Raw genomic sequence first — 13593 nt, 5'->3', positions numbered from 1 at the left:
CTAACATCAGACATAAAGTTCAACCACAGACACACATATTTACACCACGACAATCTCCTAACAAAAAAACTTTAACAAGCCACACAGGACTCGAAGGACAATTCTCAAACCGACAACAAAAAGGAACCCGAAATACCATTTCTTAGAATCCTCCTTTACTTATAAATGTTGTAAAGGATTGTAAACATAACACAGAAGAGATCTAAGAGAATAGGAGAGGAAGCAAGAGAGAAGGTGATAGAGAGTGCATGCATTTTATTTTCCCAGGAACATTTATCTGCAGCACTTTGTCTTGTCTGTAGCCCTATTGAACCAGAACACCACACTACAGATGACTAATAGAGACATTAAGACACTCAGCTACACACACATACAAAAATAATACAAGCGCACATATACGCAAACACTCTTTTGCGTTATTATGGAGATTATGCCAGATTAGATTACATTAGATTAGGAATATGAAAAATCAAAGCATCAATACATGTCTGGAAACAGAACAGATTGGCATTTTGATCCAAGCCTCTAATTTAAGACCTGGATTCTGATTACAAAACATGTCTCTCTCGGGTAAATCTCACGACATGCACGCACATTTGTCACAGTGTGAATTGATCTTGCTATTCTCCTGCAAACACACAGAACCTTGGATATATGCTTCTTTTTTCTTTTTACGGGTTTGTGAACTGTCCATTTACATCTATTCAATGCCATTCCTATGTTTTGAAACCTCTATTATTATCCATCTACCACAGAACACAAAAGGGTATACTGTCAAAGCTTTCAAGGCTAGGTTCTCAGTCAGATAAAAATGGAAATATTTCTTAAATAATACTATTGTATGGCTTCCAAACACCTGGAATGTGACTTGATACATGCATTGATACATCCTTTCACTTTTGTAAAACCTTGAACGGTGAAAGACAGCAACTATTAAATTTTACAACTTTTCACATTTGCTTTTCCACATATTTAAATCAGATTGCTGTTGATTATATTAATGTTTTTTTAGTAGCAGTACTATTATTTTTTATTTCATTTGACAAGAAATGTTCGCTTATTCTATCTATATCTATATTTAACAGTAAATGGGGCAAATTATTTTTGACAGCTAATCATGAATTAGTAATCAAAAGGGGCTGGTGGGCAGCTATCTTGGATTTTTATTTTTGGTAATCTTTAAATTAACACATTACCTACCCACCTCAAAGAAAGCTTTAATGGCTTAGTTATCTATAAAATCGAGCTTTGCAGAATGTAAGTTTTATTTTTTGGCTCATTTAAGATGGTCTAGTTGAACTAGTAAGGCCTTTTAACAGACAGACTTTTAACAGTAAGTTTGACATTGATCAGATGGAAAAAAAAATTAAAACAATTCAAATGCAGTGTCAGCTCACCACCTTAAAGCTACACCTTCAGCTGGTTTAATGAATGGTTTCCACATGTACTGTAAGTTCAAAAACAGTGCTAAGCTAAACAAACTAAAGTGAAATGAAGCTAAATGCTAATTATATTTCTTTTAAAATATGTTTATGGTTTAATTGATTTTATTAGTTTAACATGATCTAGCAAGGCCTTTAACTGGCTTAGCAAATATTCTAGCTGATTTTCTAGCTGAATAGGATTCAAACTTGAATAGTATTAAAAAAAAAAACCCATCAAAACAGGTCAGTCAAACCACCGGTTTAGGCTGCTGTCAGCAGAGTACAGTGAAACATCAAGAATAAGTGAATACTTCATCTGGTTTAGCAAATTAGCAAATTATGCAATTTAGCAATTAGCAAATTCGGTCAGAGTGTTTGGTTTATGTCAGTTCGGGTCGGGTTGTTTGGTTTGGTTCCGGTAGGGTTGTTTGGTTTGATTGGTTGGTTTGGTTTGGTCTAGTTTGATTAGTCTGGTTCATTTCGGTTTGGGCTGTTTGGTTTGAGTCACTTAGTTAGGTTTGGTTTGGTTTGGGTTGGTTTGGTTTAGTTTAGGGTTGCGATGTTTGGTTTGGGTCGGGTTGTTAGATTTGGATTGGGTTGGTTGGTTAGTTCACATTGAGTTGTTTCATAGTTGTTCATTTGGTTCGGGTTGTTTGGTCTGGTCTGGTTCGGGTCGGGTCGGTCAGGGTCGTTGGTTGGTTGGTCGGTTGGTTGATGGGTTGTTTTGTTTTGTTTGGTATGGCTTGGTTAATTTCAGGTTAGATTGTTTGATTTGGTTTGGTTCAGGTCGGTTTGGTTTGGTTTGAGTCATTTGTTTTTTTTTTTGTTTTGTTTTTTGGTTTGGTTGGTTGGTTTAGTTTGGTTTGGTTTGGGTCGGGTTGTTTGGTTTGGGTGGTTTTAAACAGTCTACATTAGCAGATCAACCAGTAGGTCTTTAATGCCTCCACACTGTAAAAAAAAATATCAGTCAATACATTCACAAGTGTTTTCAGTTTACTTACTGTTATGAATTGCATTATGGGACCTTGGTCTCTGTTCTGTCCACTTTTGATGTTGAAAATTCAACTCTACAATTTAACAAAGTGACTTTTATTGGGAGTTGAGTAGTTAGAAATATACTGTATGAGAAATCATTTATACAGAAATAAGTTTGTAAAATACAGAAAATGTAATGGCAGTTTATTACAAGGTTTTTGTAATACAACACAATATGACTTTAAACTAATAAAACTGTTAGTAAAAGTCAGTTTTTTTTTACAGTGCAGTGGCCAAAATGATCACCTAAACCACATTATTTATTTATTTTCTCTCTTTTTTACCAAGGTAATGATTTTACGAAGCACACAATGCAATGTGAAATCTTTCAACTTTCAACAACCAAGGTTTGATGGTTTAAGCTCAGTTTTGCAAGTGCTTGCAAGTCCATCATCTGGTTTAACAAATCGCCAAAAAAAAGGAAAGTCCAAAAACAACATCCATATAATTTTAGGCTAGTTTAAGTTGTCTTTTTTTTACAAACCTGAGGTCAGAGACAGTGCAAAACTAAACAAGCCAGAGTGAAATCAAATCAAATCGAATGAGAAACACTGGCACACACACACACACACACACACACAAAACAGATTGAATGAAAAACAGAACGAAAAAAAATGACAGGCTCTCATTCTGCCTCTATGCAGAGCATCAGAAATCAGAGGCCGGGGGAGTGAATCGCACACATCAGGTGTCAAGAGAGAGAAAGAGAGAGGGGGCGCAAGAATGAGAGAGAACATTGACTTGCTAGACATGAGATCTGTCAAGTGTCATTCCATCTCTTCGACCCTGCCGTACCACTCCAGCCTGTAACACAAACAGACAAACAAATCAAACGTGTGCCGTTGGCTGAGCAGAATTAAAGTGCTGCTTTTGCATGTCTTTCAAACCTCTCGTGTAAGAGATGATATCATACAAAGTAATATAATAGATAATAGGCCTACGAGAGTTTCGGTCTTATCTTAGATTCTTGATTAGCAATTAACAATCCACAATTAGAAAACCATTTTGGGTTTGTCCAGGCGAACAGGATTTGTGACAGAGGCATATCCACTAGAGTAACAGAACGAGCGAGCTGTCTAATAGGATTAGCAGCATGTCATTAAACGAGTTGTCCCGGGCGGAGAGCGAAAGAATGGGACGAGAGAAGGACAGAGAGATTAGGGACGTGAAAGTCAAAGCGCCAAACGTCTGAAAACAGAACAGATATTTTCATCTAGAAGTCTAAAATAAGTCCTCCATTGACAACATGGCTTTTTTTTTGCAATACATGACTAAATGATGACACAAGATGATTGGCAGATTCTCAAATAAGGGTTTTAAATGTATTGCACTGCAGATTTATTTACATTGGGATCATTTTATAACATACTGAATGCAATAATATGTCAATTGTAGCACATTTTGTAAGTTTACTAGTCAACTGCTAACTAGTCAGTAAGCAATTGATCATGCATATGTAATATACTGTACTAACCTACTTTAAAGACTGATCTGTTGCACCAATATACTGTAATGGAGTCTGGGATGAGGATCCACATGCAGTTTAATTAAGAACTGTCAGGCAGGCAATGGTCAACAGGTACAAATAGGATCATGAGGGTAACCCAGAAGCGCAGTCGAGGTCACAGGCAAAAAGGTTAATACAGCTGGCAAACAAGGCAAGGGTCAAACATAGAAAGACTAAACAATGAGACCACTTCGTGATGTTTCAGGTAAACAACAACATGACTCAATGTGTGCGATGGTGAGAGCTGTTCAGCTAAAGTCAGAATTATAAGCCCACTTGAATTATTAGCCCATTGCTTAATTTTTCCCCAATATCTGTTTAACAAAGAGAAGATTTTTTTCAACACATTTCTAAACATGACAGTTGTATTAACTCACTTCTAATAACTGATCTATTTTATCTTTGCCATGATGACAGTACATAATTTTTGACTAGGTTTTTAAGACACTTCTTACAGCTTAAAGTGACATTTAAAGAACAATCAGGAGGAATCTAAGACAGGTGTGAATGATGTGCATTATGGGATCTGTAGTTTATTAAAGTGGCAGCTTTATATTTTAGGTTAAGCCTGGTTTACACTACTGTGTTGAGGAATCGCGTGACCCACGACATCTGCCTTGCATGTAGTGGTGAATTTACACGTTTGCCCTGCAATAACACTTCAAAAGCGCTAGCTGGCACCAGGTTTTTATGTTCCTATGTGTTGAGTTTCTTTGCTGGTGTTTTGTTTTTTCTGAGCACTAGCTTAATGTACAAGTGGCTTAAACTCACTCATTTTGAGGCGAGAACTGGCGAATGAACAACAACTTCCATCTGGATTCAAAAATTGTAAACACTCACTCCAACAGGTTTGTGTGGCTGTTGGTTCTGCCCACACTTGTAAGTGCTACCAATTTGACCAATCACAGAGCACGTCGACGACAGCCACAACGAGGTTTATGAGACCACGCAAACGCTGAGCCAGACCATACGCGTGCACTTGATGCAGAAGTATGAATCAGCCTTTATAGTATATGTCCTCCAGCAGTGTTGGGGAAATTTACATTAGAGAGCAATGCATTACAACAGGAGTTACTCTCCTAAAAAGTAGTTGCATTACTTAGTTACTTTTTATGGTGAGTAATGTATTACATTACTTTTTCTAACTTTATGTTACTTTTTCTGACCTGGCTGGGGCTTGATCTCTTTCAGACCTTGCAGGCTTTTTAAATAGAGGAACTCTGCAAATAAAAAAAAGACTGTATAACCTTCATTTATCTTTAAAAAAAAAAAAAAACACACGAAAACAAATAATGTAGGACAATGTTTTCTTCTGAGAACTTCCTTAGCCCAGAGCTCTACATGCTGTAATACAGATGACTGAAAGTTTAAAGCAATGTGCTTGCTGTTTTTGTGCTTTTTTTGTTTTATTATTAAATAAGTGTAAATAATTTTCAAGCACAATTCCTTTTCTTACATGTGTTCAAAATAATGAACGCAATCTATCAAATCAATTTTAATTCAGCAATTTTAACAACTTTTTAAAAGCTAATTAACTAAACTGAAAAGTTATTTGTTACATTTAATTAAATTACTTACTTTTGGAAAGTAATGCGTTACTTAAAAGTACAGTAGTATTAAAAGATAATGGCTAGATCACTGGTGATCATGACATATACTCACAGTAGAGTAAATTATCATTAAAAATAAACTGGAAATTTGTTTGCAGTGATGTACAGCACATGCACAATTATAATGAACGGTAATATTTTCATTTTTACCATTTTACCAATTCCAAACCACATCAGTCTTAATAACTGCTTTACATTATGTATATCGATTAGAAAAAAAATTGTTAACAATTGTTGGAAGTCAAAGATTGCTCAAATTCAGAGATAATTTGCATTATTATGTGTTTCCTTTTACAGGTAAATTAGTCAAAAATATGCAACTGATGTAGAAAAATACTAGAAAAATCTAAAAATTTCTCACAAGAGAGATGCAATACTACAGAAACTGCCACCAATTTCCAGAACAAAAGACTTGGAGGTTTGAATAATGAAAAATTTCAGACTTTCATTCATTAATTTTTTTTTAAGCTTAGTCCCTTTATTAATCAGGGCTCACCACAGCAGAATGAACCAACTTTTCCTGCATACGTTTTATGCAGCGGATTCCCTTCCAGCTGCAACCCAACAGTGGGAAACACTCATACACTCTTGCATTCACACACATGCACTACGGCCAATTTAGCTCACCCAATTCACCTATAGAGCATGTATTTGGACTGCCACCGAGAGGCCCATTTCAGACTTTGAAAAAAATAAAAATAATAACAACCATATAATAAAAAGAAATGAATTAAAGAATCTTAAAACATAACCCTCAATTTTTTAAAACTGAAATGTCATAAAATAGATGAGGAGTTTCTTACTTTCTTAAAAAATAGTTTAACCTTTCAGGGCAAGAGATTGAGGGACCAGCACCATTTTATCTTGTACAACTGTTTGAAGAATTTACCTTCCAAAAAATTTGCAAGTTTTTATCTTCCAAATCCATCTCGTACCTTGAAAGGTCTGCTTTGCTCGTTGTTATTATCAGCTCCCCAGCTTGCTGTTGTTTGTCTGGGCACATCAAGAGTCACTCTCAACCTGTCTGTCCATAAAACAGTCCATAAAAGCTGTCTTTATCTATTTTATGACACTTCAGCTTGTGATTCTTATTAAGCGGGGTTGTGTTTAAGGACTCCTCAACTTAGCAAAGACTAAAAAACAGACATTTTGTACTGTAGAAGACTCCAAGCAGACTGCAGCTCTGGATAAATGGTGGCACTAGAGATTAAACAGTTGCTAATGGTTTATTTATTCATTTAACACCTAACTGACACATTAATTCTTAAAATGTTTTAATTCAACCTCTAGTTGTGTCGCCTTGCGGCCCCAATAAGCATTTTTGTAGTACTGTAGAATAGTGCCGATTTTGTAATATTGAATTCTTCTACTGTGCATTGTCTCAAGGTTTTGCTGTTCACACAATGGTAAAATATTCTAACATTTAAATGCTTTTAAAATTAGACAAGTCAAATCAATTTTGATGTTTTGAACTCAAACACCCACATACTGTACAAACTGCTTTTTTTGTCAGATTCTTGATTATGGAATGAGCTAGAAGTGTTTTATTGCTGTATGATTCTAAATGCAAAACATTTACTGTATAAGCAAGCTTTATTGTTTTGAATGTACCGAAGGCTGTTTGAAGAAAATCTGCTGACCTTATACCACTGCATTATAATTGTTTGTCAGTTTCTACGTAAATTAGGTGTGTATGAAGGACTTTCTCATGCATACAATTTAGTTTGGATGGGAATTAATGCTGTGTTAATAATGAAAAGCTCTGCATATTATTGTTTGTTTAGTTTTCTATAAATGTATTCATTTTATTACAGGGTATATACAGAAATCAGAGATTGAAACTCAATACATTTTAAGACCTTTTTCAAGACGCTTTGCATTCATTTTAAGACCTTATCATCACTTCAGGTTTCAACCAGTAACATTGTTGACATATTAACTTGCAGTGCATTTACTAAATACTGATTGCAAGAAACAAATTCTAAACTAAAATAGTAGTTAAACTAAACTAAACTAAAAATGTATTTATATGCTGGATAAAAATGTTACAGCAGCAGGAATAACAGGGTTTTTCCTGGTTACTGCAGTAAACAAAGCAGTGTGATGTCAAATCTAGCAGGATTTACTTTATTTTATTTAAATTTTTTTTGGTACTTCATAAGCTACACACCATCCCAATATTCAAAGATTAAATTCAACTAAACTTTGGTATACCGATACAGAATTGAATACTTTGTAAAAAAGCAGTTACGACTTTTTAATACTTTTTAAGGGCCTTCAATTTCTCTAAATTAATTTAGCAATTTTTAATACTTTTGAACACCCCGCGGACACCCTGGATTAACACTTATGCACTGTTGGGGATGTTTTCATACACTCTGGGGTGATTTTGCCTCTTAATTTGGCCACAACTTTTTCTGTGCTAGCAGAAGGATTTTTAGTGAAAAATCTTATTTAGACACATATTTTGAGAAACGCTTGGCAATTTTAAAGAACTCAACAATACACTGCGCAAATTTACAACCCTTTTTTTATGTTAGAGATGAAAACATCCACTGAAATTAAAAATGCATCAGATAGGTATTGATATAGATATAGATATCTGATAATTCACCTCAATCCTGAACAAAACTAATAAATTGTTAAGAAAAATACAGGATTTCAATAATTTTTCATAAATTATGTCATTTATTTGCTGGAAAAAAAGACAAAATTATGTATTTTTATTTTTTAAAAGTAATCGTGGACTAGATTTTTTTTTTTTTAAAGCAAAGAAATTTGAATAAAATATTTATCTGATGCATTTTTCAGCAGTTTAACTCAATGGATGTTTTCATCCCTAACAAAAAAAAAAAAAAGCTAGTAAATTTGAACAGTGCAAAAGGGTCATAATCACCAGTGATCCAGCCAGTGCAGATCGCCGGTAAACACATAGTATTGCATAGAGCTAAAATTTTGCCGTTAAATGGACTACAAGATCCAGTCATGCACCACTCACACACCTGGCCTAGATCCCCATGATTGCAGACAGACACATCTGTAATGTGAATTGGACACTGACAACGGATGTGGATCCAAATGCAGGTTTATTAAGAGGATGGTCAGGCAAGTAATGTTCAACACGGGCAAACAAATTTATACAAGCGAATCCAGATTCGCAGTCAAAATAACAGGCGACGGCAGAAGGCAGACAGCAGGCAGGGATAAACAATTAAACAAACAAAACAGACCGAGGGTCAAAACCGACAAACCGGCAAAACGCAATTTAATGTTACCGAAACAGATAACAAGACTCACAACTGAAGTGTTTGTGTGTGTTGTATAAATAGCCATAGTAATCAGTTCATGAGTAGCTTCAGCTGTGTCTGTTTGCAATCATGGGAATAAAGTACAAGTGTGTGTGTGGTGCATGACTGGATCTTGTAGTCCATTTAATGGTGGATTTGTAATTCTATGCAATACTGTGTGTTTACTGGCGATCTGCACAAGCTGGATCGAAGGTGATCGTGAAAACAAGAGTTAACAATGGCAATATTTTGAAATAAGCATAGATCATGATGGTCTGACCAACCTAACACTCTGAATCAGCCTGATACCTCAGAAATTGCATTGTGCAAATTGTTCAGCCCTGATTTTGCAAGCACATTTTGCACCCTTTGCAAATCTGATTTGAATAATTCTTTTTTGTGTGTGTGAACCAGCCGGCAGAACAACACAGAAAGCATGTGCAAATAATCGGCACTATCAGCCGACACATTTCATATTTAGTGAATTCCCCTCTCTGTAGCGTTTGCCTTGTTGACAATGATAACCCATTGCAGAGTAGTTGCTCACACTGCAAGGCTGTGTGTCCTTGTAGCGAGCGTGTCAGAGGAGCTACAAGTCTCGCCACGTTTTAATATTTCTTCAGATCTTCCCGCTTCTTTCTTCTCTCTGCCTGCGCTGCTCAAAATTCCCTTTTCAATTCATGAGAGCGAAAGGGAAAGGGGAAAGACTTGTAAGACATTCTTGCTTCCAATTGGATCAGTAATTTTTACCACCTCCTCACAATCAGTTGACTGGGGCATGTACGTCGAGCGCAGCTGAGTGACCTGTGCTGATTCAGAACCAGAACCAAGAAGTGCAGAAGCTTGTTTAAGGGATGTTGTACTGCTTCAGTTCACTGGCAAAGGCAAGTAGAGCATGCACCCTGGAGCATTCTCACCTTCCCTGAACTTTATTCACCCTGACGCACAGACACCGAGAAAAAGAGAGAGAGAGAGAGAGAGAGAGAGAGAGAGGGGGAGAGAGAGACTGCATACACAGCAGCAACAGCAGCCAAATTATATAAAAACGCAGGAGAAAAATCTATAAAATGTGAAGTCATTTTCTGTATTGCAGACAGCTCAATATATGAACCTTGGATTTGTTAGGATAGCACCGGCAGAATTGTATTGTGGATACAATGTACAAAAATGATCTGTTATGACTGCATTAGACACATCCCCCCAAAAAAATAAATAACATTGGAGATATTTTGGTGCCCATGTACTGTTTTGAAATAACGAGAGTTGCTTTTGTTGTATAAACTGTACACAGATGAGCCAAAACAGCATGACCACCTGTCTAATATACTGCTGCTCTTTTGTGTGCTGCCAAAACAGCACCCACCTGCAGAGGCATGGACTTTACAAGATCCCTGAAGGTGTCCCGTGGTTTTTGGCACCAATATTTTAGCAGCAGATACTTCAGGTTTTAAGGTAAGGTCGTCGTGGATGAAACTTGGTGCAGCACATCTCGCAGATGCCCAAATAGATTGAAATCTGGGGAATTTGGAGGCCAGGACAACACCTTGAACTCTTCAAGATGGTCTTCAAACCATTCCTGAATAATGTGCAGGCTTCCGCTCAAAAATGGCCCTTCCATCAAGGAACAATTCTGTTCCATCTGGTCTGCAACATTGTTGAAGTAGGTAACATTATATCCCAGGCTCATTTTAAAAATGTAGTCCTATATACATTTCTGGAGAGCACCAAATACATTGAGGGAGGTCCATTGATTTGCAATTTTTGTTTTTGCAAATCCACCAGTGGCCTCTTTATACACTTTTTGAGATCTAAAATTTCTCTTGTGAGTGCCATTCCCGCCTGCTCTTCTTTGCGTAAATCCACCAGAGGACGCTGTCGACTGAATGACCAACCGACTAAAAACCCCACACACCCCCTTCCCTAAACCCGATAGTATTTTTAAAAACACAGATTGATCCACCCAACCACTTTCCTAAACCCAACTGTCACTGTTTAGAAAAAGCAATCCAAAAATAAAAAATAAATAATATATATTTTTACCATGTTTCTTTACCTCATTCTCATCCTGTTATTTACTTATTTTATTTTTTGGTTTTTGCTTTTGTCTTACCTGCTTTTGGAACCGTTCTTCGCTAGACCAGAATCCGTTGTCACAGTCAACTCTTCTCTGCGTCTTAAGTCCTCCAATGTTGCTGTGAGCCACTGGACAAACTTAACAGCAGAAAAGCCATCTATACGTAGGTAAGTAGCCAGCCTTCATTTTATGGCCCGTTTCCACTGAGTGGTACGGTAAGGTACGGTACAATTTTATGGCAATTTTCACTGTCAAAAAGTACCTAAAAGCGAACTGTGCCGTACCACTTTTTGGGTACCATTTTGGATAGGGTACCAAAAGGTGGAGTAAGATACACAGTCGAACGCTATTGGAAGAGCACAACTACCCAGTGTCCCATAGTTGTTTACAAGGTCATCTAAAACGCAATCGGTTTCGCTTTCTCGCTAGCGCTCGCTGCGCATTTATATTTGAAATTACAAACTTTTTCAGCTGATGATAATAACATGCATGTGATTATTGAAGTGCTTCTGACATCCGATCCTTTCAGAAACAGACAAACAGAACGCACAAAAAAACAAAGGAAAAGCCCAACAAAACAAAGGAGCAAATGATTGTTTCAGCAACCTAAAACATGAACAAACTGCCATGTGTAATTATAATTGTCGCCTTTTGGACTATTATGAACTCGGAATGATGGAATTATTTTCTAATAAGAGGTTACATGTGCTGATGTAGATTAAAGATACAGATGAGAGGTTTGCACTGACTGGGCTATATGTTGCGTGTTGCTTCCAAACCCAAATAAGGACTAAATGTATGTTGAGTGTAGTTTTTTTTCTGTAATTAGTAACATATCATAGACTGTGAGGGTCTTTATGTGTTGCATTTATTCATTCATTCATTTTCTTTTCGGCTTAGTCCCTTCATTAATCCAGGGTCACCACAGCGGAATGAACCACCAACTTATCCAGCAGGTTTTTACGCAGCGGATGCCCTTCCCGCCGCAACACATCTCTGGGAAACATCCACACACACTCATTCACACACACATTCATACACTACAGACAATTTAGCCTACCCAATTCACCTGCATGTCTTTGGACTGTGGGGGAAACCGGAGCATCCGGAAGAAACCCACGCAAACAAAGGGAGGACATGCAAACTCCACACAGAAATGCCAACTAAGCTAAGGCTTAAACCAGCGACGTTCTTGCTGTGAGGCGACAGCACTACCTACTTTATTTATTTATTTTATATATTACAGAAGTTCCACTAGGCTTTTTTACACTATCATTAATCTGCAGTTATTATCAAATGCATTTCATAAAAAAGTTAGTATGGACATTTATATGCAAGTATTTGAGTGTATAAAGCATCTGTTTTGTGAGAAGTGCTTTTCATATGATATGTAAACGTCCCATACTGCTTTACTTTGACGTTTCCTTGAGCAAGAATGACATCGAATCAAACATTCTGTCGTACACCACGCCCACCATTTTGGCAGTGGAAACGCAAGCCTGATAAAGGTGACCTGTACCAACCCGTACCATATCATCCTGTACAAATGGGCCATTAAAGATAAAATCCAGCCATTCGTAATTCTGGCTACTTAATTGGCAATCTCCAAAAATGTATATAGGGCTACATTTTCAGAATAAACCTATGATGTAACATTAACTGCACCTTTAAAATGAATGGCTGCAGAACATTTCCCATATCATCACACTCCCTCCACCAGCTTGTCGTCATCCTACAGTGCATCCTGGTACCATCACTTCCTGTCATAAATGGAGCAAAAATACACAACCATCCATGTAAAAAGAAATGGGACTCAGTGAACCAGGTTAGGTTTTTCAACTGGTCCAAGGTCCAGTTCTGATGCTCACAAACCCACTGTAGGAGCTTTCGATGATGGATGAGGTAATCATGGAGACTCTGTGCTCTATATGGGGCTGCAAGTTACAGACCAATCAGTGTCATACACTGTGTGTTGTGACACATTCCTCTCATAACATCAATACAGTTTTGTGTGACTTGCGCCACGGTAGATCTTCTGTTACCGCAGATCAGATGGGACAGGTTGCTCTTGTGCATCAAAGTGTCAAGACCCTGTCATCACCTTGTGGTTTCTCCCTTCTCAGACAATCACTTGGTAAATTCTCACCACTGCAGACCTGGAGCAAACCACAAACCTTGTTGTTTAAGGGACACTCTGTTGCACTGTCATAACAAGGTGGTCATCTATTCGACCCAAACATTAAAGCAGCCATGAACTGAGAAATGTAAATTCCCCTTGATCTTTTCACATAAAAGAAAACATTGCACTATATTATGGTAAGTAAAAGCTCTGTTTCATAGTTTCAAAACTAAAAACTTTACAAAAATCTGAAGGCAATCTGGAATGGGTCACTTTAATACTTAACACAGTGGCAAATCCCCACATTCTCCTACATCACTGCCTATTTAGCTTTGCCCAGCAGTTTAGGCAGTAATATAAAACCACAAGTTGGGTAACTGTTTATTATGTGCTCATAATTTATTTGCCTATTATATTGATGTTTTGATATGTACTGAGTATTTAATATAAGGCATAAAGTACATCCAGACGGTACATTCCTCTTATGACATGACAACAAAATGTAAAAACAATAGACACAAAACATTAATCTGAACT

General features: G+C 37.0%; 1 long non-coding RNA gene across 2 annotated transcripts in view; it reads right to left on the bottom strand.

The window, feature by feature from the left end:
* Positions 1–673: 673 nt before the first annotated feature.
* Positions 674–13593, bottom strand: part of LOC141385534 (uncharacterized) — a 172111-nt gene continuing 159191 nt past the window's right edge. Inside the window, exon 3 of one of the 2 annotated variants that reach the window (XR_012405724.1) lies at positions 674–3263. This is a non-coding gene — a long non-coding RNA (uncharacterized lncRNA). The remainder of the gene's footprint in view (positions 3264–13593) is intronic. The other variant, XR_012405725.1, reaches the window with a different exon arrangement.

The sequence above is a fragment of the Danio rerio genome, chromosome 1 (assembly GCF_049306965.1).
Source record: "Danio rerio strain Tuebingen ecotype United States chromosome 1, GRCz12tu, whole genome shotgun sequence".
Lineage (NCBI taxonomy): Eukaryota > Metazoa > Chordata > Actinopteri > Cypriniformes > Danionidae > Danio > Danio rerio.
The sequence above is the reverse complement of the archived record's forward strand: the minus strand, read 5'-3'. Positions and strand labels throughout refer to the sequence as shown.